Below are 24,033 nucleotides of genomic sequence, written 5' to 3'. Positions count from 1 at the left end.
TTAACAATTAAATTTTAATTAATTACCAATTATTATTTATGTAACAATTAGATTAAATTTACATAATTAATTATTTATAATTAAATTACTTCCCACCCTATTCCCCTATAAACCCACAACCCGCTACAGATTTATATTACACAAATATTATTAAATATTAATAACTTACCTTATTTTCGATATTTTATCTAGTCTATATTATGTCTAGTCTATATTTTTGATTCGATATTTTGGCTATTCTAGTCGATATTACTCGATATTTTTGTTGTCTATATTTTGTCTAGTCTATATTTTGTCCAGTCTATATTTTTTACTCAATATTTTGTCCAATCGATATTTTGGAATCGATATTATGTCTGTTTACCACTACAAAGGACGCGCATGCGCAAAGCGGTGATATTTCACTGACCGCGCATGCGTTCCAAAGCTAGGAACGAGACCACGGTATGCGCCTGCATAGCGTGAGAACCGGGGGAAACTGGGCTGTCACAAATGTGTGGAAAGTTCGGTAATGATATTAAACATTATCGTATGACCCACGGCTCGGGAGTAGTGTGTACTTTTGACAAACACTGTATCAACACACATTTCAAAAAAATGTAGCAATCAGAATTTGAATACAAGGGCTACCAACACAGCCATGTGTGGATAAACTGATAAATCGTATGAAATTACGAGGTAGTGTTTCCTTTGTGTATTATGTTAAGACACAGATTACAAAAAAACTAGGTTAAAGGATAATCGTATGTTCCATATGGCTATGGGGTACAACAGATGTTGGTATTAGCTATACAGTGGCCATGATATACAATACGTGATGTCGACATATAAGACAGTGTTTCTCCATAATCATAATGATGTCCACGGTATGTCGTCATTAAGGCCCTTAATGTCGCTTTTGAGATGAAAAACCCATTTCTGTTCTTTTGTGAATAGAAATTTTGACATGTCACTTATATGAGGGGGAATGTACGGATGTTCTAAGACAACCCACTTCATTTCGTCCGCTGCATGTTTGAAGGTTAGGAAATGACTAGTGAGTTTTGTAGCCTGTTTATGGCACCTAATGGTGCTCTTGTGTTCCCCAATTCTCAATTTAATTTTTCGGGTGGTATATCCGATGTACCTAAGGGAACAGGGACAGGTGATCATGTATATAACATTATCAGTATTGCAATTGGTATGTTTTTTGAGGACCCATGTCCTCCCTGTCCCTAGGTCAACCGTATTAGTTTTGCTCGTCTGAGGGCAAACACTGCATGACCCACACGGGTGATGGCCCGAAACTGGAGTGAGATCCCATAAAGTCATGGATTTCTCAGTGTTCTGTGTCCTTGGTCTAGTGTGGACAAGGGTATCACACAGGCTAGGCGCTCTTTTGAATGAAAAAAGGGGTAAGGGAATGTTGGCATCAGTGGTGTTTAAAATCCCCCAGTGTTTGCGTACGGACTTCTGGATTCTATTAGACATTACATTAAATGTACTGACAAATGTTAACCTCTCCAGAGGTGGTTTAGGTGGACGTTTATCCATCAGTGCCTCGCGATTGTTATTCGATGCACGCTTCCATGCCCTTTTCACGAGGTGTTTGGGATATTGACGTTCCTGCATTGAGTAGATCGGATGGTGGCATGTTTGTTAAACAGTACCTTGGATGAACAATTCCTCCTCACTCTGAGGAATTGCTCGGCCATTTGCCATATATTTTCTCAAGGTAAGTTACCCACTTATCCTCTGGAACGGAGCACTGCAGGGTTCCCACAGCTTCCCCTGTGTATTCCTTAATCAATTTCCAGAATCCTTTGACATTTTTTTCTTCAATAGCCTCGAGTAAGTTCACCCAACATTTTTCCTTATAGGATCTTTTTTTTTCTCTAATAGTTGCCTCATATTTTATCCTTATTTTCTTAAGTTCTAGTGAGGATACATCATTATAACTACGCCTAAGGCATCTTTCATGTTGCTTTGTTTGTATAAGCTTTATTCAAGGTAAATTCTCATAAAAGCACATAATAAAATACAACATGACAATAAAAAGCATCAATTGGCAAATACAAATACAAATTCATATAAACATTTGTGCAAGCTCATACAGTACCACTTTAAAAATGTACGTATATATCACAATAAATTGAATATTATAAAATGGTCTAAAAAACATGTTTAAGAGGACCCACACAGAAATTGCCGCCGGATTGCCCAGGCCCACCCTAAATATTTGGCCACCCCAATAACTATAGACTCTTGGGTTGAAGTGCACAGAATTCTCAGTGCCACAGCACTATCACGTGTACCGAGGTTCTTGCATACAGGTGTAAGCCATACCCTCCTAGGTGAAGAATAGGCTTTACAGGCAAAAAGAAAGTGGCCTAGACTTTCCTCAGCTGTTTTACATGCAGGGCATGTCGTATTGGTCGACCTTTGCCACCCAGCGGTTAGTTTTTTTAGGGGAATAGAGCCAGATCTGACCTGAAAGACCAGCTTCCTAGACAATGGGACCGTAATGGTGTCCCAGTAGTCTTCCAGAATAGGATGAATTTTAGTCTCCAAGAAGCGACCCGCCATAGAGTCAGACCTAACACCTCTCATCAGATTACTGTCCACCCAGTCCCAATATTGTGATTTGAGGGCTTCCTTGCTAGGGAAGACCTCCCCAAGAGGATTGGTCCACAGATTGGAAAACCCAAGATTAAATAGCATGGACCTTAAGTTTTTTAACCACTTTATCTTGTGGAAGTTGTCTTCCCTAATTATTGCGAGGAATCCCTCCGCATATTGCCTGATCTCCGGAGTAGTCCACAGGCGTCTCCAGTAGAGAACAGGGCGCAACCTCACTCTATCACCAATGGGACGTCTGCCCAACTCGAGGAACAGTGGCAATAAGGGGGTACTTTGTGGGAGTCCTGTAATCCCTCTGAGAAACTTGTTCTCAGATATCTGTAAAGTCGAGAGATTGTCCCAAGCCCATAGTTCTGCACCATATAAGGTCGCGCCTAGGACCTTTGCGTCATATACCATAAGAGCGGGTTTGATCGGTTTCGTCTTGGATTTACGGTGTTCCCCCCGCAATGCTCCTGATAGTTGTTGGTGTTTCAGGGCCGCTTTTTCCAAGTGACGTGACCAACCAAAGCCCTCTGCTATCTGTACCCCTAAATATACAAACTCTTTAACCATCTCTAACTTGCTATTATTCAGGGATACCTTAGGATGGATTTTTCGGCGAGGGGTAAAAGCCATTAGTTTCGTTTTCCCCACATTAACTTCCAGGCCATGCTCTTTGCAGAAAGCATCAAATATGTTTAATGCACGTTGCAACCCCGCGGGAGTTTTTGACATGATCAGGGTGTCGTCTGCGAACATCAGGATGGGGACCCTGGTGTCCGCTAACGATGGGGCATCTACGGGTGCTTTCAACATTTGCTCCACAATCCCATTAATAAATAATGAAAACAGTAAGGGTGCCATGGCACAGCCTTGCCGGACCCCCCTTTCCACTGGGAAGTCCATGGTTGACTCACCATTCCCACCCCACTGTACTCTTGCGAAGTTACATTCGTGGAGGCGCATGATCAGGGTAAGAAGTTCAGGTGGAATCCCCATTTTTTGCAAGACCAGCCATAACTTGAATCTGGGGACCAAATCAAACGCCGCCCGTAGGTCGACAAATGCGACGTACAGGCAGCCCTTACTAAGCAAGACCGTCTTCCACCGTAATATGATAAAGCGGAAGACCTGGTCTATAGTGCTGGTCGCTCGCCTAAATCCTGCCTGAAATGGTGAGAGAGCATTGTTGCCTTCCACCCAGTCCATGAGTTGATTCGTAACCATCCTCCCCATTACTTTTTGCACGGTTGCTATCAAACTTATGGGCCTGTAGTTCGCGGGGAGTGAACGGTCCCCCTTTTTATGGATAGGAATAATAATTGCTCCCTTCCATAGCTCTGGAACCACCCCCCCCTTAGCTAGGGCATTTCCTAACAAAAGGATATATTTCGCCCACCTCTTCATGTCATGTTTGAAAATATCCGAGGGAATCCCGTCTAGCCCTGGCGCTCTCCCGCCCTTTACCGAACTGATAGCATTCTCAACTTCTTTGCGAGTGAACAAATTGTCAGTCGCAAAAACTGGCACTATGCCCTCCCCTGCCCCGGGTTGCATAACTTCAGAATATTGTGGTCTGAAGTACTCAACCCAAGCTTCCTCAGCTACGTTGTTATCAGGTCTTACGGGGCTACCTCCTCTGCCCCATTTAATGATTTTCCAGAACAACCTGGAATCCTTGCTATTAGAAGCCCCTTTTAACTCAGCCCAGTGGTCTTCGTCCCATTTCCTCTTAGCCCGATAAATAGCTAATTTGTACGCTTTCCTTGCCGCTCTGATTGCAACATTATCCCTATTTCTGATGGCTTGGCCTAAATGCAATCGTGCGGATCTACACTGGCAGTTATACCATCTACCAACGTCCAAATTTTTCCTCCCTTTGTTAGTCTTGGTCAGAAAACATGGTTTTAGGAGGGAAAATAGATTATTGTGGATGTCTGTGATATCCCTAGCCCCTGGGATTGTTGGGTCTGCCACCTCCATGTCAGAAATTGCATTATCCACCGCTAGGTTAATGTAGGACATTGTTTCGTTGTTTGCCAGTACCCTTGGCCATTTTAGTCTACGTCCGTCATTAGTCATAACTGGGGACTGGACGTTCCTTGAGTGCAAATTTTCAGGTCCAGCATTCCACCACCTATGGGTCACACAGAGGGGATTGTGGTCACTTTCAATTCTGGGATTAATTGCCATGTCAATAACCCCCTGCCACAATTGAAGACTACATATTACGTAATCAATCCTGCTCCTACTAATGCCATTGTCAAAAGTACAGCCACCCTCTTTGTCCCCTGGGGTTCTCCCATTCAGGGCCCTTAAACCATACTCCATACAAATAGCATTTATTAACAGGACATCCTTCGTCCACCTTGTGATGGAATTCAGAGTTAAAGGAGGTACTCCCCATAGGTTATCCTCTTCCCTCCCTAGGGGGTCATTTGTACAATCAAGGGGTTCAATGGTCCTATTAAGATCCCCGGCTATTATTACCCTGTTATCTTGCGACTTGGTTTCTAGGGCATCTGACAACGCCTCTAGAGTGGAGGAGTTGCTTGAATTGCTCCCTCTTGCATAAACATTATACAAGTCAATTAAAACCCCCTTTGTTGGTGAAATTCTTAACAGTTGCAGGTCACCAATTCCCAGATCCAGTGTTTTAACAGAGATACACAGGTTCTGCCTTATCCAGACAGTAAGACCTCCCATGGGTCGACCTCTTCCGCCTTTAGTGGCTGGTATAGAGAAGTTTAAACAGCCACAAAAAAAGACGGGTTCACAAGCCCAGGTTTCTTGAAAACAGCATACGTCGAACCCATTGATGAATTCTACCCAAGATGGTGAGGCTAGCTTACTACCCAACCCAGCGATATTCCAGGATAAAAACATACCAGAACTGCCCACAGTCCCACCAGAGTTACTAGTTTTGGAAATTGGTTGGGGAGCCATTAGGTTTACAACGGTATTAACAATGTTCCCACAAGAGGCATTTGCTGTTGGTATAGTTAATTCCCCAAAACTGGCATTTATATTCGCCATCCCGTCACCTCCTGCCACATTGGAGCTCCCATTTCCTATTTTCTCAACAAATGTGTTTGTACCCACAATATCATCGTAATCATCACAACTCCCTATGGATTCGTTAGTACATCCTCCAATACAACTGTACGAATCATACACAGTTTGTCAACAGCCCCAACTCTGTTCCTGCCATCCGACAGGAGGGTTGTAGTTCGTACATGCAGTATGGTTAAGAAACAGTGGAGGAGGAGCTGTTGTAGGGATGGTATGCAAAGGTAAAATGGGAGGATTTATAGGTTCATTGAGCAGGCTAGTCAGTACACTGGTAGGGCGAGGGTAGAAAAAGGTCAAATCAACGATTCCAATGCCTCCCTTGGATGTGCCCCATCTCTGTCTAGTTATCCACCCAGCCACCCTGGGATCTTGAAAATTCACCACAATACAATCCCCTCCCAGACTTTTAGTTGTGTACCCTAACCAATCTATTCTTCTAACCCCTATGATTAGCCCATCAACGTCTCCGGGAAGAGGGCGGTTCTCCCTTAACCAGTGCATGATCTTATTTTTGAGCATCTGGAAGGTTTCTCTCTGTCCCGGAGGTAGAGGTGGGACATTTATGAGAACAGCTACATAGGGGAAAGAGTCTGGAGTAAGGTTCACTGGGGGTTTCCTGTGCGGTGGCTTTGTCAAGGGTGGAGGGATCGGTTTGGACACTGAAAAAACAGGGCGGGGTACAGGTTTGTTTAATATCAGCTGGTCGTTGATAGGTTGGGCGGGTGCTATTGAGGTTCCGTGACAATCGTAAGTGGTGTTTTCGACTCGCACGAATATGGTCGAGTCTGGTATCTATGAACCGCAAATGACGAGTTTAGTAAGTGTGCGCAGTTTCGCTGTGCTAACTTAAACCGTTCGTTTGTTATGTGGGTTTCTCATCTCATCCGTACCCACGGGTTCCATCTAATTTGCATACAGCCAGGTTCTGAAACTGGGATGGTGCAGTGAGCTAAAAAACGGTGTTGGATCTAGCCCTGATCTCTTGACTGGGTGAGAGTATTCTGTTTAATTCAGAGACTCTGTCCCTCACCACCCCTTTTTGTAAATATTTTTGTCCACCCTAAGCGTGGAAGGGTATACTCAGATGTGAGTCCCTTGCTCATTGCACCATCAGGATTCAAGCAAGCCGGGCCGAAGACGGCTGAAATGCCAGAAACCGGTCCCCGGTAGCTTGTTTCCTTCCCAGTGTAAGAATTGGCTTTTGTAGTTTGGTTTGCCCTGTTCCCATCATGCACTGGGACAGGAACAGACTAATTTGCATACAGCCAGGTTCTGAAACTGGGATGGTGCAGTGAGCTAAAAAACGGTGTTGGATCTAGCCCTGATCTCTTGACTGGGTGAGAGTATTCTGTTTAATTCAGAGACACTGTCCCTCACCACCCCTTTTTGTAAATATTTTTGTCCACCCTAAGCGTGGAAGGGTATACTCAGATGTGAGTCCCTTGCTCATTGCACCATCAGGATTCAAGCAAGCCGGGCCGAAGACGGCTGAAATGCCAGAAACCGGTCCCCGGTAGCTTGTTTCCTTCCCAGTGTAAGAATTGGCTTTTGTAGTTTGGTTTGCCCTGTTCCCATCATGCACTGGGACAGGAACAGACTAATTTGCATACAGCCAGGTTCTGAAACTGGGATGGTGCAGTGAGCTAAAAAACGGTGTTGGATCTAGCCCTGATCTCTTGACTGGGTGAGAGTATTCTGTTTAATTCAGAGACTCTGTCCCTCACCCCCCCTTTTTGTAAATATTTTTGTCCACCCTAAGCGTGGAAGGGTATACTCAGATGTGAGTCCCTTGCTCATTGCACCATCAGGATTCAAGCAAACCGGGCCGAAGACGGCTGAAATGCCAGAAACCGGTCCCCGGTAGCTTGTTTCCTTCCCAGTGTAAGAATTGGCTTTTGTAGTTTGGTTTGCCCTGTTCCCATCATGCACTGGGACAGGAACAGACTAATTTGCATACAGCCAGGTTCTGAAACTGGGATGGTGCAGTGAGCTAAAAAACGGTGTTGGATCTAGCCCTGATCTCTTGACTGGGTGAGAGTATTCTGTTTAATTCAGAGACTCTGTCCCTCACCACCCCTTTTTGTAAATATTTTTGTCCACCCTAAGCGTGGAAGGGTATACTCAGATGTGAGTCCCTTGCTCATTGCACCATCAGGATTCAAGCAAGCCGGGCCGAAGACGGCTGAAATGCCAGAAACCGGTCCCCGGTAGCTTGTTTCCTTCCCAGTGTAAGAATTGGCTTTTGTAGTTTGGTTTGCCCTGTTCCCATCATGCACTGGGACAGGAACAGACTAATTTGCATACAGCCAGGTTCTGAAACTGGGATGGTGCAGTGAGCTAAAAAACGGTGTTGGATCTAGCCCTGATCTCTTGACTGGGTGAGAGTATTCTGTTTAATTCAGAGACTCTGTCCCTCACCACCCCTTTTTGTAAATATTTTTGTCCACCCTAAGCGTGGAAGGGTATACTCAGATGTGAGTCCCTTGCTCATTGCACCATCAGGATTCAAGCAAGCCGGGCCGAAGACGGCTGAAATGCCAGAAACCGGTCCCCGGTAGCTTGTTTCCTTCCCAGTGTAAGAATTGGCTTTTGTAGTTTGGTTTGCCCTGTTCCCATCATGCACTGGGACAGGAACAGACTAATTTGCATACAGCCAGGTTCTGAAACTGGGATGGTGCAGTGAGCTAAAAAACGGTGTTGGATCTAGCCCTGATCTCTTGACTGGGTGAGAGTATTCTGTTTAATTCAGAGACTCTGTCCCTCACCACCCCTTTTTGTAAATATTTTTGTCCACCCTAAGCGTGGAAGGGTATACTCAGATGTGAGTCCCTTGCTCATTGCACCATCAGGATTCAAGCAAGCCGGGCCGAAGACGGCTGAAATGCCAGAAACCGGTCCCCGGTAGCTTGTTTCCTTCCCAGTGTAAGAATTGGCTTTTGTAGTTTGGTTTGCCCTGTTCCCATCATGCACTGGGACAGGAACAGACTAATTTGCATACAGCCAGGTTCTGAAACTGGGATGGTGCAGTGAGCTAAAAAACGGTGTTGGATCTAGCCCTGATCTCTTGACTGGGTGAGAGTATTCTGTTTAATTCAGAGACTCTGTCCCTCACCACCCCTTTTTGTAAATATTTTTGTCCACCCTAAGCGTGGAAGGGTATACTCAGATGTGAGTCCCTTGCTCATTGCACCATCAGGATTCAAGCAAGCCGGGCCGAAGACGGCTGAAATGCCAGAAACCGGTCCCCGGTAGCTTGTTTCCTTCCCAGTGTAAGAATTGGCTTTTGTAGTTTGGTTTGCCCTGTTCCCATCATGCACTGGGACAGGAACAGACTAATTTGCATACAGCCAGGTTCTGAAACTGGGATGGTGCAGTGAGCTAAAAAACGGTGTTGGATCTAGCCCTGATCTCTTGACTGGGTGAGAGTATTCTGTTTAATTCAGAGACTCTGTCCCTCACCACCCCTTTTTGTAAATATCCATCTTAGGTACGGCATCCATTTTGTCTCTTGCCCTCAAGTAGCCAGCGAACGGACGATGTCCGCTTCGCGACCCTGGGACTCCCAAGATATTTGCGGAAGACACATGTCCTTTGAAAGTGTCTTTATGACGAGGGGGATGATACTGTAAGGCAGATGGCCCCGCTCGAGGCTCATCTTGCCGTACCGGTTTATTGCCTCAGCCCATTAGGCACGTCCCTTTGATGCCTGTATCTCGTGTTTCCCGATACCTCCCCTTTTACACCCTTTCCGATCTCCCCACTGTCTCCGTCTTCCTCTGCACCTGTCCTTATTCCTATTTCGATCTGTTTTACTGCCGATTGGAATGCACTAATGTTGGGAAGATGGGTTTTTACAGTTGGGAACCGCCAAATGTTTCCGCACTTATGTTCCGGACCTCATGTGTGTCAAAGTGACCAAAGCGACCCCTTTGGGGGATAATGGTGGGAACCGGGTTGTAAACCTTTGTGTATCATGTTGTTTTATGGGTAAAAACTGTATAAAAGGAGCGATCCACAGAACCAATTTGAAGCAGTCTCCCCAAGTTGCACGAGTTGTACTTGTCGTGATATCTGTGTTCCCTGCAGCAAATAAACCTTGAATCTTTGACGCCGAAGGAAGTGTCCCGTGTCTCTGTCATTCGTACGCCGGAGCAGGTTACCCACGAAGGTTTCAGGTGTTGTGCCCTGGCACCGCTGGGTCTTAAAGAACCCAGTCCTTCAGTTGGCGCCCAACGTGGGGCTGCATCAGTGGTACCGGTCCAAGCCCGACGATCGTGAGGAACTTCGTGTGAAATCTCCGAGGGAAGGTGCACTCCGCTTCATCGATCCTGTTGTCGAAATAAGTGGCCCGAAGACTTTTCCCGCGAAGATTCCCGCCTCCTGACGGCTGCGACGGACTGCTGCCCTGACTGTAGACCTGTTTTGGCGCCTGGCGTAGACCTTGGTATAGCGAGATGATTGACGGGCCTTCCTGGAGACGCCATCGATCTTTGAGTTAAGTATTTGTGGGTCGCTCCCAGAGTTCTTGGTTGTGGTTACTTAGTGGTTGCATGGTTCCATTGCATTTGTAGTTCTTGGTACTTTGTTGTGTTGTTTGACGACTGCAGCCGCCAAAAACCGAGGGTTTTGTTCTTTGCTGGGACTTGGTAAATCCCGTAACCCTTGAAGTTTGTGAAACTCGGCTAGTGTGCAAGATGCCTGGTCGCAGTACTTTGTTTAGTTGTTTCAGGCCTTGTGGTACGGACTCCCGACTGGAGGACTCGTGTCCGATACCTCCGGTTGGAACTCCCACGTATGAACTGTATAGCAAACATGGGCTAGGCCCGATTACTTTTAATGAATACTGGATCAAATATACGAAGAAAGATGGTGCCCTTCGCTGGCCACCACATGGTAGCTTCGAGGCCCCGATCTTAGATAATCTAGAGGTTAAATTGTTCGCGAAAAAGTCAAGGCCGGCCATGTTTGATGCCTTTCGGTTGTGGCGTAAAGAAGCCCGACAGAAAGAAATCAGACAGACTAAACGAAACCAGCGAGATAGTGCTGGTACCATTGTAAAGAAAGCAGAGCAGTTCCAGCATGATAAGGAGGTTAGGGAAAAGGAAGTGTTTGACAGATTACAGCGTATGACTATAGATAAATGCTATCCTACTTTGCCTACGGAGTCGGAAAAGAAGGATGAGGCAGTTGAGGATCCTTTGATGTCCTATCTTATGAAATCGCCACCTCCGTACGTACAGGGTACCACAGCCCCTGTGATTCCCCCTGTACCTGTTCCTGCACCTATTCTTCCTCCGCCTGTTCCTCAACCTGCACCCGTCCTTCCGACTGTTCCTGCTCCTTCGTCTGTTGCTATTCCTACTGCTCCTCCGCTTCCACATACTCCTGCTCACGCTACTGCTCCTGCTCTGTTAACCCCTGCTGTTGTTTCTGTTTCTACTCCTTCACTTGTTAGTCCTGTGTCCTATACTTCTCCCTCTACTCGTAGTCGTAATTCTCCTCTTGCGGCTAGCTTCTTTCATTCACTCGGACCTGTTCTTGGGTCCGCTGGTTCAGATGGTCCTCAGAGACGTAGTCAGCTTCCTGGTAATAGGGAACGTGCTTCGCTATATAATATGGCGATGGGTTGGATGACGCACCCCCTTAGAAATCCACCACGTGTTGTACTCGACACATTTTGTCAGTTCAATATACCAACCCAAAGATTTGTGTTCGAAGAAATGTGTAAGGTTCTTCGTGATCAGATAACGGCCGACGCACCTGACGAGGTGCTGACCGCGTTGTCTGATTTACAGCTTCAGTTTTCGGCTGGACTGATAGTGGATACTAACGTTCGACGTGCCGTTGAACGATTGCTATCTTTTCGTCCCACTCCTATACCTCAAGCCTTGTTTGTTGAGGACATTGAAAGACAGCCAGACGAGTCTGGTCAATTTCCTATGCGAGAAGTTCCACCGGTTTGGATACCAGCTAATCCTAATGCTGCTCCTCCGGTATTGGCGCACTTCCAGAGAGTATGGATACATCTCCCATGGAAACGCTCGGAAGTATTGCAGGTGAAGCAATCTTTGCCTGACCCACGCAAAAATCCTACAGGGTATTACAAGGAATTATCGCAGCTCGTAGATGCTACGGTAATGAATCTTGCCGATATCGATATGTTGTTCGGCAATGTCGTACCGCAACCGGTATGGGCCAAGATTCGCCATGAAAACCATCCAAATGAATTAGGTGGTGCCTGGGCTGCCATTGTAGCGGCAGATGCCGGACAAGCGGCTGCTACTAAACCCGACCAGTTGATTATTGACCTTCCTCAAAGAATAATAACGCTAATGAAAACTCTTATGCCAGCTATGAGGGTGAACTGGGACAAATTGTCAGCTTGTAAGCAAAAGAAGGACGAGAGTGTTTCCGACTTCTTTACGAGGTTCGAGGAGGCATTCATCGACCATAGTGGCCAGGATATGAGCACAGAGGGTGGTCAAAGGTTGTTCGTGGATAAATTTGTTTCAAACTTACTGCCCGATTTGAGCAATAAATTGAGGAATTCGGAAAGTGCATGGGCCGTTTCTACCTCAGCTCAGATATTGGCTACGGCACAATATTATGAGAATAGAGAGAAAGAGGAGAGCGACCGTGCTGATAAAAAGACGAAAGAGCTAAAAACTAAAGTGCTGCTTCAGCAAGCGTATCCTCCACGTTCAAATCAGAATAATTCGCAACAGAATAGATCGCAGCCGCAATCGAACCGATCTCAAACTCGTAATGACTCCTCTTCCCAAAGATCTTCCTTGGGGTACAATCAATGTGCTTATTGTAGACAAGAGGGTCACATTAAAATCAATTGTCCTGTTCTAAACGAACGTAATAGTGGTAACTCATCGAGAGGAGGTCGTGGTGGTTCGCAGCAGGCATCACGTGGTAGAGGTCGGGGTGCTCAGAACGATCGCTCAGATAACTCATCAAATTCCGATAATTGTTTCGATCAACGTGGATCGTCGCAAGGACGATCTGCGCAGTACAATGTAGACGATTATTACGTCGATCAGGGAACTGACGACAGTAATTACTAGGACAGCCAAAGACAAGGAGAGGGAGTGGTATCAGTTCCGGTTGATCAGAGAGGGCCTTACGTCGCAGTTGCCACATCGGGCGTCGTTGAGCCTTTTCTGTTGGACACTGGTGCAGCGGAAAGTTCCATTAAGCATTCGAAACTCCCTGGCGCACCTTTGTCTGGCTTAACAAATGTTTCCGTTGGATTCTCTGGCGCCCCCGTTAGCAATCCAGTTTCGCGCCCTTTGCCCCTTAAAGTTGGCCACGTGAGCTAGAAGCTCCGTTGATTTTAACCACGGGTTGTGGTGAAAATCTTTTGGGCCTGGATTTGCTCAAACGTTTGTATGCGACTTTGTATTGTTCTCCTGCGGGTGTGAAGCTTACGTTGGGAGAGAAGGTTGTCTCTCCCATGTACTTGTCTCTCGATAAGCTTCCACCGGAATTGAGTTCTCTTCCTGCGTCTTTGTGGGCGACAGGTCCCAACGATGTGGGCCTGCTTGATATCTCCCCTTATGTTGTTCAGTTGAAATCTAATGTGCGATTGCCACGTATTCCCCAATATCGTATCTCCCTTGATGGTGAACGAGCACTGTTAGCGATCATTTATGATCTGATCGAGAAGGATGTCATTGAAGAGACTAGGGGAAACGTGTGCAACAGCCCTGTACTGCCCATTCTAAAACGTACTGATCCTTCAAAACCGCCTGTTTATCGCTTTGTTATCGATTTACGGGAGGTGAATAAAATTGTGGTTCCTCAATTCCCTGTTGTGCCTGACATCACGGCGCTACTGACTCTGATTCCAGCTTCTGCATCGTGGTTTTCGGTGATCGACTTGAAAAATGCGTTTTTCAGCATCCCGATTGCCGAGGAGAGCAGAGACCTTTTCGGTTTCTCTCTTGGTGGACGCAGCTTCCGGTTCAAACGCGCTCCTCAGGGCTACTGTGAAAGTCCATCGATTTACAGTCAAGCCTTGAAGGGTCAACTGGATGCGTTTAGGTTGCCGGCTGGTGCGGCCTTAATCCAATACGTCGACGACTTATTGGTGGCTGCTGATACTCAGGACATTTGCAAAATTGCTACGGTGTCGCTGCTGCAACATCTCTGTGAGTTAAATCACAAGGTGTCACCTACTAAACTCCAATATTGTTGTCAAGAAGTAACCTATCTAGGTCACTTATTGTCAAAGGAGGGAAGGAGGTTGACCCCAGAGAGAATTGCAGCAATTGCACGCATGGCTGTGCCAACAACCCAAAGAGATGTGCGTGCCTTTCTAGGTATCACGTCGTACTGCAGGCAATGGATTCCAAATTTTTCATTGCTAGCGAAACCATTAGTGGCTCTTACGTGCAAGGATGTTTCGACTCCTTTACCATGGACGGAAGAATGTCAGAAAAGTTTTTCTGAACTGCGTGATTCATTGTGTTCGGCTCCTGTGTTGGGTACTCCCGACTACAGCAAGCCGTTTACATTATATGTTCACGAGAGAGAAGGTTGTGCTTTGAGTGTCTTAACGCAACCTTTTGGTGGTAAGCAACGTCCATGTGCATATTTTTCCTCGACCTTGGACCCGGTAGCTAGAGCATTGCCGAGTTGTTTGAGAGCAACAGCGGCAGCCGCGGTCTCCATCCGACAATCAGCAGGACTGGTCATGGATAATATGCTTACGGTGATGGTTCCGCATGCAGTCGATACTCTTTTGAATCGGACGAAAACTCAGCACTTGACGAGTGCGAGGTTGTCTGGTTACGAGCTGACGCTGTTGGCAAGCCACATTCAAATAAAACGTTGTAATGTTCTGAACCCGGCAACTTTGTTACCAATTAGCACAGAGTCAAATGAAGTAGCAGAACATGATTGTTACTTGAGGACCGAAGAAGAAACAAAAGGTCGAGTGGACCTTAAAAATACCCCATTGGACGATCCGGATGGTACATTGTATGTGGATGGGTCATGCTTTAAGCTGCCGAATGGCGATGTGACTACTGCTTATGCTGTGGTAACGTTGAATACTGTTGTTGAGACTGCAAGATTAAATCAGAATTCTGCCCAAGCTGCAGAGCTGATTGCTCTTACTAGAGCGTGTGTGTTGGCGAAAGGGAAACGTGTGAATGTGTTTACCGACAGCCAATATGCCTTTGGCGTCGCACATAGTTTTGGACGATTGTGGAGAGAGAGAGGTTTCTTGACGTCGCATGGTACGAAGATTCAGCATGGACAGCTTGTGAATGATCTCTTGGATGCCCTGACGTTGCCTAAGCAAGTAGCGATTGTTAAATGTAGTGCACATCGTAAGGTGACGGATGATGTTGGTCGTGGTAATGCGTTTGCGGATGAAACTGCTAAGGAGACTGCCCGGAACCTTAGCACTCGAATGTATGTGACGAGTTCGGTTAGGTGGCCTACAGAATCGAGTATGTGTGAGAACACTATCGAGAGTGTGAAAGCAATTCAGAATGAGGCCACCGACGCTGAAAAGACGAAGTGGAAAGAAAGTACGGGAAAGTTGGATGCGAATGGTTGTTGGATTGATTTGTCTGATCAGAAGAGATGGATGTTACCGGATGCGTATGTGCTGGCCGTTGTGACTATGGCGCATGGGTTAGCACATATTAGCTCAAAAGGTATTTGCAAATTGTTGTCTCCTGTGTGGAAGAATGATGGTATCACGAAATGTGCTGAACGTCTGGTGAAGAATTGTATGGTGTGTATGATGTACAATCCTGGCAAAGGAACCCCAACTCCTCCTGGCAGTTTTGCTCCCCCTTCATGCCCCTTTGAGGTGATTCAATTGGACTTTATCCATATGGAGCGATGCAATAACCTGAAATACGTTTTAGTTGTGGTTTGCGCATTCTCCCGATGGATCGAGGCTTATCCTCTCAAAGACAATACTGCTTTGTCTACTGCGAAAATACTACTGAAGGAATACTTTCCTCGGTATGGAATGCCTAGAGTCGTGTGGTCAGATAACGGAAGTGAGTTTGTGGGTAGTGTGATGAAGAGTGTGTGTAAGGGCCTTGGAATTAATCAGAAATTCCACAGCGCCAATCATCCCCAGTCAGCTGGTTTGGTTGAAGGGTATAACGGCACCCTTAAACTAAAGCTAGCGAAGATTCAGGCTACGACTGGTCTTTCGTGGCCTGACGCTTTACCCTTAGCATTACTGTCAACTAGGGCGACTGTACACTCTCGAGTAGGGCTTAGTCCCTATGAAATAGTGTTCGGTCGTCCTGCGAATGTGTGGGGGGTTCCTAGGCCAGGTATTTTCTGTGATCTTGAGTACCCAATGTTGATCGATTATCTCCATGACTTGACTGCTAAACTGAGGTTAATTCACCAACAGGTTCACGAAGCATTGCCGACGCAGACGGAGGGTCCAGGCCACCAGCTCCAGCCCGGAGATTGGGTGGTGACGCGGAACTTTTCGCGCAAGAACAACTTGGACCCGAGGTTTACTGGACCCTATCAGGTCCTCCTTGCCACGAGAACTGCAGTTCGTCTTGAGGGGCGGAAGAATTGGGTGCACGCCACCCACACAAAGAAAGTCCCCATTCCGTTGCCAGCAGACTCGTGGGTGAGGAAAGGCATTGCATCAACTGAAACCGAAGGATTGCCGGCGTTTGTACCTTTTAGCGACGCACAACCTGTCGGAGAATCCTCAGTGCAGCAGAGAGACACTGTTGAACAATTGTCAGAGAAGGACTCAAGACCAAAACATTCAGCTGATCAACAGGACGCTGTCCCTTCAACGGATCCTTTGTTTGACGAACAGACACGTCCTGGGAAAACTCGATACTTTTTGCGATCTAGCACTAAAGACTAATAAAAGATCCTGCTTTACTGTATTGATAATTGCATTATCCCGTTTTCCACGATCAGTTTGAACATTCGTACCACTGTAATTATTTTGTACATATTCATTGAGTTTCGTTCCTTACACTTTTTGCTTTCACAGCTGAGAGATATTGTTTTGCATACATATATATATTGTGCATTAAAGACCGTAGGGCCGCGCGCGTACTTCCTTCTGGATAGTAGGTCTTGACGCTAGGTTAAAGGCCGTCGGTTCCTGGGAACTCCTAGGGATTGACTATTGCTACACAGAACGAAGTGCGTCAAGAAACGTTGCGGACGGTCGTAGGGAATGGCATTCTCGAAGCTGAATGATTTGGAAGGAGCTCAGGCTCATAGATTCAAGCTGCAGCAACTCAGTCGTACCAAATGTTTCATATTCCAACTATTTGTATTGTTTTTGACTGCTTCTGCATTATTGGCGGGTGGGGTGTATTACACGATGTCTTACTTCTTACCTTCTGCTACACCTACTCCTACTCTTGACCCTAAACTTACCTCCACTGTTTCTCCTCATTCCTTTCATATGTTACCCGAACACGAACAGGCTAGACGTGTAGAATTCCGCAACAATTCCTTTATTCAGCTCCTTCATCAGCATCAGTTAGTGGTTAACACTACTAATTGTTGGGTGTGTGGGTTGATGCCACATACTACGGATAAGGGAATTCCATATCTGGTGTTACCGTATAGCTCCCAAGGGTCTGCTCGAGCATTTCAGACAATGTTTCGAAGTGCACTGGGTTTCCACCCCATTCGAGAACCACGTTCTCCCTACTCTGGTCCTACCTCGTATCAAAAACCTTTGTCGATAGCAATAGAGGATTTAGATAGCGATATCTATGATCCCTCGCTTATTCCCGAGGAAGAGGTACAAGCCTATAGGGTCCTGAGTAGAGGTGAATATAGTGTGTTCACCAGCGAAAAGCAGCTTAAAAGCTCGCCTCCAATATGGGTCGTACCCCACACTGGTAATTTTTGTCTTATGGGTCGTGGCCGAAGATCGCAAGCCCGACTTGGAGCAAGTGCTTGCACTGAAAATTACATTCTGCCGATGTTCTCGTCCCCTGTGTTTCTGGCTGCCAAGGGTACATACTTTATCTGTTATGATCGTGCATACGCATGGTTGCCCGCTGACTTCATGGGCTCATGTTTCATTGCAAATCTGTTGCCTCCGACGTTCACCGTAGATGCCGATTATCATAAGACTAGAGTTGTGCGAGGCGTAATTAGCGAAGAGGATACTGCCGGTCAAGAGGCAGGAGACTTTTTCAAGGGTTTCCTCCCGTTTTGGGGACCTATGGTTAATAGTAGGAACCTGAGACAGTTGACTCGAGTGGTAGAATCGACAGCTAATATTACTGCCAGTGCCCTTGGTAATATCACCACTGAACTTCAGGCGGATAGACTTATGACGTTACAAAACCGTATGGTTTTAGATGTCATCTTAGCAGATCGAGGTGGGGTATGTAAGGTGATCCATTCGAGCTGCTGCATTTTCATTCCAGATAACGCTCCAACTGTCTATCAAGCCATCTCGAGGTTGCATAAGATCTCCGAATCCATACACGTGGATGTAGGGGATTGGACGCTACTTGGATGGTTTTGGGGCCTGATGTCGACTTGGGGTTGGAAGATTCTGATGATCATCGGAGTCGTTGTGGTGTTCCTGTTCACGTGTTGCCTTTGTGTGCAGTGTGGTCCTGCCTTATGTGGCCTCTGTGCTACAACGTGTATGAGACAGCCACCTGTTACCAAGGGGACTCGGTTGAACAGAGCTATGCTACAACAACATCTCAATGGTCTGATGAATATCGAATATGATTCCGACTAGTGCTTGCCTACATGAGGGCAAAAGGAGCGTCTGAGGTTCCGTGACAATCGTAAGTGGTGTTTTCGACTCGCACGAATATGGTCGAGTCTGGTATCTATGAACCGCAAATGACGAGTTTAGTAAGTGTGCGCAGTTTCGCTGTGCTAACTTGAACCGTTCGTTTGTTATGTGGGTTTCTCATCCGTACCCACGGGTTCCATCTTAGGTACGGCATCCATTTTGTCTCTTGCCCTCAAGTAGCCAGCGAACGGACGATGTCCGCTTCGCGACCCTGGGACTCCCAAGATATTTGCGGAAGACACATGTCCTTTGAAAGTGTCTTTATGACGAGGGGGATGATACTGTAAGGCAGATGGCCCCGCTCGAGGCTCATCTTGCCGTACCGGTTTATTGCCTCAGCCCATTAGGCACGTCCCTTTGATGCCTGTATCTCGTATTTCCCGATACCTCCCCTTTTACACCCTTTCCGATCTCCCCACTGTCTCCGTCTTCCTCTGCACCTGTCCTTCTTCCTATTTCGATCTGTTTTACTGCCGATTGGAATGCACTAATGTTGGGAAGATGGGTTTTTACAGTTGGGAACCGCCAAATGTTTCCGCACTTATGTTCCGGACCTCATGTGTGTCAAAGTGACCAAAGCGACCCCTTTGGGGGATAATGGTGGGAACCGGGTTGTAAACCTTTGTGTATCATGTTGTTTTATGGGTAAAAACTGTATAAAAGGAGCGATCCACAGAACCAATTTGAAGCAGTCTCCCCAAGTTGCACGAGTTGTACTTGTCGTGATATCTGTGTTCCCTGCAGCAAATAAACCTTGAATCTTTGACGCCGAAGGAAGTGTCCCGTGTCTCTGTCATTCGTACGCCGGAGCAGGTTACCCACGAAGGTTTCAGGTGTTGTGCCCTGGCACCGCTGGGTCTTAAAGAACCCAGTCCTTCACTATGACTTTGCCCGTTGATGAACACGCTTTAGCCCCTAGCCCTACTACTGCGTTACTTAGAACCCCCTGGGTGTTTGTTAATTGTGTGGGTGCAATAGTTTTACCCAATGATGAACACGCATTAGCCCCTGACCCAGCTGTAGGAGGAGGCCCTACCACAGACTGGGCAGAGTTCACTGTAGTTTGGGTAACCCCTGGATGTACCAATTCTATAGGATTGGAGGTTCTGTTTACTGGTGCATTACCTGACTTAGGTGGTAATTGGGGCTTTGTTTGTGGCATTTTTCCCTTGTCTTGTGTTATAGGGTTGGTAGTGCCCTGATGCTTGGCACTTACGACCTCCCTAGTGGTCGTTTTTATCAAGGATTTTGTGGAAAAAAAGTTGTCTAGCGTTGCCTGCTCGAAATGATCTAGGCGGTCTGAGAGCTTAGCAATTCTTTCCTCTATTGGGGAGAGAATTGTTCTCAACAACTTTTCCAACTCAGGGATCAGATTTGAAAGCGGTGAAAGCTTATCCTCAATTATGGGGGCTGGCTCGGAAGCAATGTCCCTAGCAGGTACAGAACTATCCAATAAAACAGCATTCCCATTCGGTACGCTTTCAGTACTACAACTAGCCTCAATGTTAACCTCTCTAGAACACATAGATTTATGTAATTTCCTATGCTTTGGAAGGGGTTTCACAACAAGTTTACATTTTCTCGGTACAGTGGGTCTTTTCCGCTTAGAACCATGCTTGGATTGACCCAGGACGACCTGGGCACCTGGACCTGGGGGCTGCGTAGTATTAATATCACTCCTCCCGGGTAAGACCAATTCAGTAACATTATCTTTCTCCGCAACACTTGCGGCTACCTCAAATTGCTCATTTACAGATGGGAGGTTTACCGAGGATAATGGTGTTACCAAAGTTGGGTACATTTGTGTTGAATGTTTGTCTGGAATGTTTTTCAATAGTTCAATCGAAAGTCTGCGCTCTGCGCGCTTCTCAGCCAGTGTTATTTCTTTGTCTATGGATAGAGATGAACGATTGAAGAAAAACTTATCCAATGGTCCAATTGCCAAAGGGCCAGACTCGACAGGAGGAATTGGCGGACTGATACTACTAGTGGAGGCAGACATTGTACTGATATGCACCAACAGACGTACAGTAATTAGAAATCACTTACATAGGGGTATACCGTCAAACAAATATCAGGGGGGTGGCCCAGCCAAGCCTCCTACGGCCCCTGACGGCCACAGACGGTCCCGCCCTTGTCCCGGGCTTCTCCCGGTCGCTCCCGCGCTGCGGTGATGCAAGCGTTCTTTTCAGAAAGTGTAATTGGTGAAGGGGCGGGGCTTGCAGGGAGAGCGGCCCAGGTGTTTGCTGATGGGCTATCAGGGACTCCTGGGATAGCGAGTCCCTGACTACACTGCTCGCAGCCCTGCAAGACTTGCCAGTGCCCTTAACTCCTGCACAGTCTGTCCACAATGCTCCTGGGCCAAGCAGCGAAGCGGGACCCGCGGAGCGGGTCCGGCAAGAAGTTGAGACAATCCGCAAGGAAAGGAAAAGGCTGCCACACCACAACGGACAGCAACGGACAGCAGGTGAAGCACTGGTGGGTCCCACGGAGGCAATGGAACGAAGGGCTTTTCACTTCGTGAGTGAGGGGCGGGGCTTGCAGGGAGAGCGGCCCAGGTGTTTGCTGATGGGCTATCAGGGACTCCTGGGATAGCGAGTCCCTGACTACACTGCTCGCAGCCCTGCAAGACTTGCCAGCGCCCTTAACTCCTGCACAGTCTGTCCACAATGCTCCTGGGCCAAGCAGCGAAGCGGGAAGTTGAGACAATCCGCAAAGAAAGGAAAAGGCTGCCACACCACAACGGACAGCAACGGACAGCAGGTGAAGCACTGGTGGGTCCCACGGAGGCAATGGAACGAAGGGCTTTTCACTTCGTGAGTGAGGGGGCGGGGCTTGCAGGGAGAGCGGCCCAGGTGTTTGCTGATGGGCTATCAGGGACTCCTGGGATAGCGAGTCCCTGACTACACTGCTCGCAGCCCTGCAAGACTTGCCAGCGCCCTTAACTCCTGCACAGTCTGTCCACAATGCTCCTGGGCCAAGCAGCGAAGCGGGACCCGCGGAGCGGGTCCGGCAAGAAGTTGAGACAATCCGCAAGGAAAGGAAAAGGCTGCCACACCAAAACGGACAGCAACGGACAGCAGGTGAAGCACTGGTGGGTCCCACGGAGGCAATGGAACGAAGGGCTTTTCACTTCGTGAGTGAGGGGGCAGGGCTTGCAGGGAGAGCGGCCCAGGTGTTTGCTGATGGGCTATCAGGGACTCCTGGGATAGCGAGTCCCTGACTATACTGCTCGCAGCCCTGCAAGACTTGCCAGCGCCCTTAACTCCTGCACAGTCTGTCCACAATGCTCCTGGGCCAAGCAGCGAAGCGGGACCCGCGGAGCGGGTCCGGCAAGAAGTTGAGACAATCCGCAAGGAAAGGAAAAGGCTGCCACACCACAACGGACAGCAACGGACAGCAGGTGAAGCACTGGTGGGTCCCACGGAGACAATGGAACGAAGGGCTTTTCACTTCGTGAGTGAGGGGGCGGGGCTTGCAGGGAGAGCAGCCCAGGTGTTTGCTGATGGGCTATCAGGGACTCCTGGGATAGCGAGTCCCTGACTACACTGCTCGCAGCCCTGCAAGACTTGCCAGCGCCCTTAACTCCTGCACAGTCTGTCCACAATGCTCCTGGGCCAAGCAGCGAAGCGGGACCCGCGGAGCGGGTCCGGCAAGAAGTTGAGACAATCCGCAAGGAAAGGAAAAGGCTGCCACACCACAACGGACAGCAACGGACAGCAGGTGAAGCACTTCCACGTTGCCTAATAGCGGCCTTTACTTTCCGACAATCATCGTCAAACCATGGCTTGTTGTTTGAAGATAAACTATCTTTGCTTGTTAGCCCATGATTTCCCCTTTTGATTTTTATCCTGAGGCATTCTACCAGTTGCCTTATTATATCCTCATACCAGGGTAAGTCCTCCCCTGGTAGAGGGTTTTCTAGCCCAACTAATAACTGGAGAGCTCTCAGTTTCTTTAGAAATTCTTCACTAATCCGGGTTGTAAGACGCTTTGGTATTCAACATCTATTTGTAGCACTCTCTGTCTCGGCGGGTCCCTGTTTGCCTGTAATTCCATCAGCAGTGGGAAATGGTCGCTACCCTCTACCCCGAGTATTTCAAAGTGTTTTATTAAATGGAAGCACCATGCCTGAATAAATACATAATCTATGGGGCACATTTGCTGCCCTATTTTAAAGGTACGTTTGGCTGGCCGATCCGTTCCTTTCCTTCCATTAGCACAGACCAGGCCCATAGCTCCAAGCAGCTGACCAAGCTTTACATCTTGGGTAGAGATGTCGCTATTGGAGAACTTCGCAAACTCTATATTATAGACTCTTAGCAGATCACTCTGCCATGAGTCAATTTTTGGGGGGGTTTAGTCCGTGGTTGAAATCACCCAATATTATAAGCACATCTTTAGGGTATATATCATATAATCCCTCCAAATCCTTCTTTAAACAATCCAGCTTCACTTTGTACTCATTTATTTTCCCTTTCTGTATGTACACATTTATGATGCATAAACCTCCACCACCTGCGTTATTATTTAATGTCAACACTCTACTGCCTAGTGCCCAGTTACATTTAAGTTGAAGGGGTTGTATATCTTTCACTATCCTTGTTGACACCAAAGTCATCTGGCCGCCTGATGGCCTACCTACTTGATTCTTTCTTGCAGGCCTTACATGATGAGTAAAGCCTTCAGTAACTGGGGTTTTGTTGCACAGTCAAGTCTCCTGTAAACATACAATCTCTGTCTTCCCAAGGATATTTTTAAACCCTTCCTCTAGCGCTATTCTTTAATATCCGTTAACATTTCAGGACAAGATGGATAGGCTGTGCGACGACCCAGTTTCCTAATAATTATTGCTCAAGTACCCCTCTTTCTCCCAACCCATATATGCCAATTCCCTGTATCTATTCCCTACCAGAACATCATCATCATCCCAGTCTAAGTTTTTAGGAATTATAGTGATTTCAAGAGCTTCCTTATTACCCCGTCCTGAGGTGATCATTTTTATTTGCTGTTCTTCCAACCCTGCATGGTTCCTGAAGAATGGTTTTAACTTGATTAACCATCATCACCTCCTCTCTCTTTAATATTCTAATTCCTTCCCTTAACATCTCAGCCTCTGCCTTTTCCATAGCAACTTTTATTAATGCTGAGTGGAAGAGGAACTTTGTTCATTCATCCCCTTTGGTGTTAATCAAGAACCCTACTTCTTTTAGATCATTTTAAACTGGGAATTTTGCAAACAAAGAGAGGAGCTGGGACCGATTTAGGTGCTTTAATTTCTTTGCCCTTTTTCCCCCCTTTCCCTGTCCTATGGCTTCTACGAATAGCCAGGTGTCCACCGTCCTAATTTGCTGTCAGATTTGGGATCTTTCATCTGCCCTTCTTTTCTTATTTACTTCTTCTCTACCTCTAATCCTACAGCTATTATCAGATGTTCGGTTACTTGACCCTACACATATGGGCGTCTCCATCCCCCCTTCTGGTTCCACATCCTCCTTTCCTCCGGGGTAATTCCTCCAAGGATCCTTGGTATTCTTTACCGTAATTTTCCCTGATTC

The sequence above is a fragment of the Lissotriton vulgaris genome, chromosome 4_1, assembly GCF_964263255.1.
Source record: "Lissotriton vulgaris chromosome 4_1, aLisVul1.2, whole genome shotgun sequence".
Classification (NCBI taxonomy): Eukaryota; Metazoa; Chordata; class Amphibia; order Caudata; family Salamandridae; genus Lissotriton; species Lissotriton vulgaris.
This window is presented reverse-complemented; position numbering follows the sequence as displayed.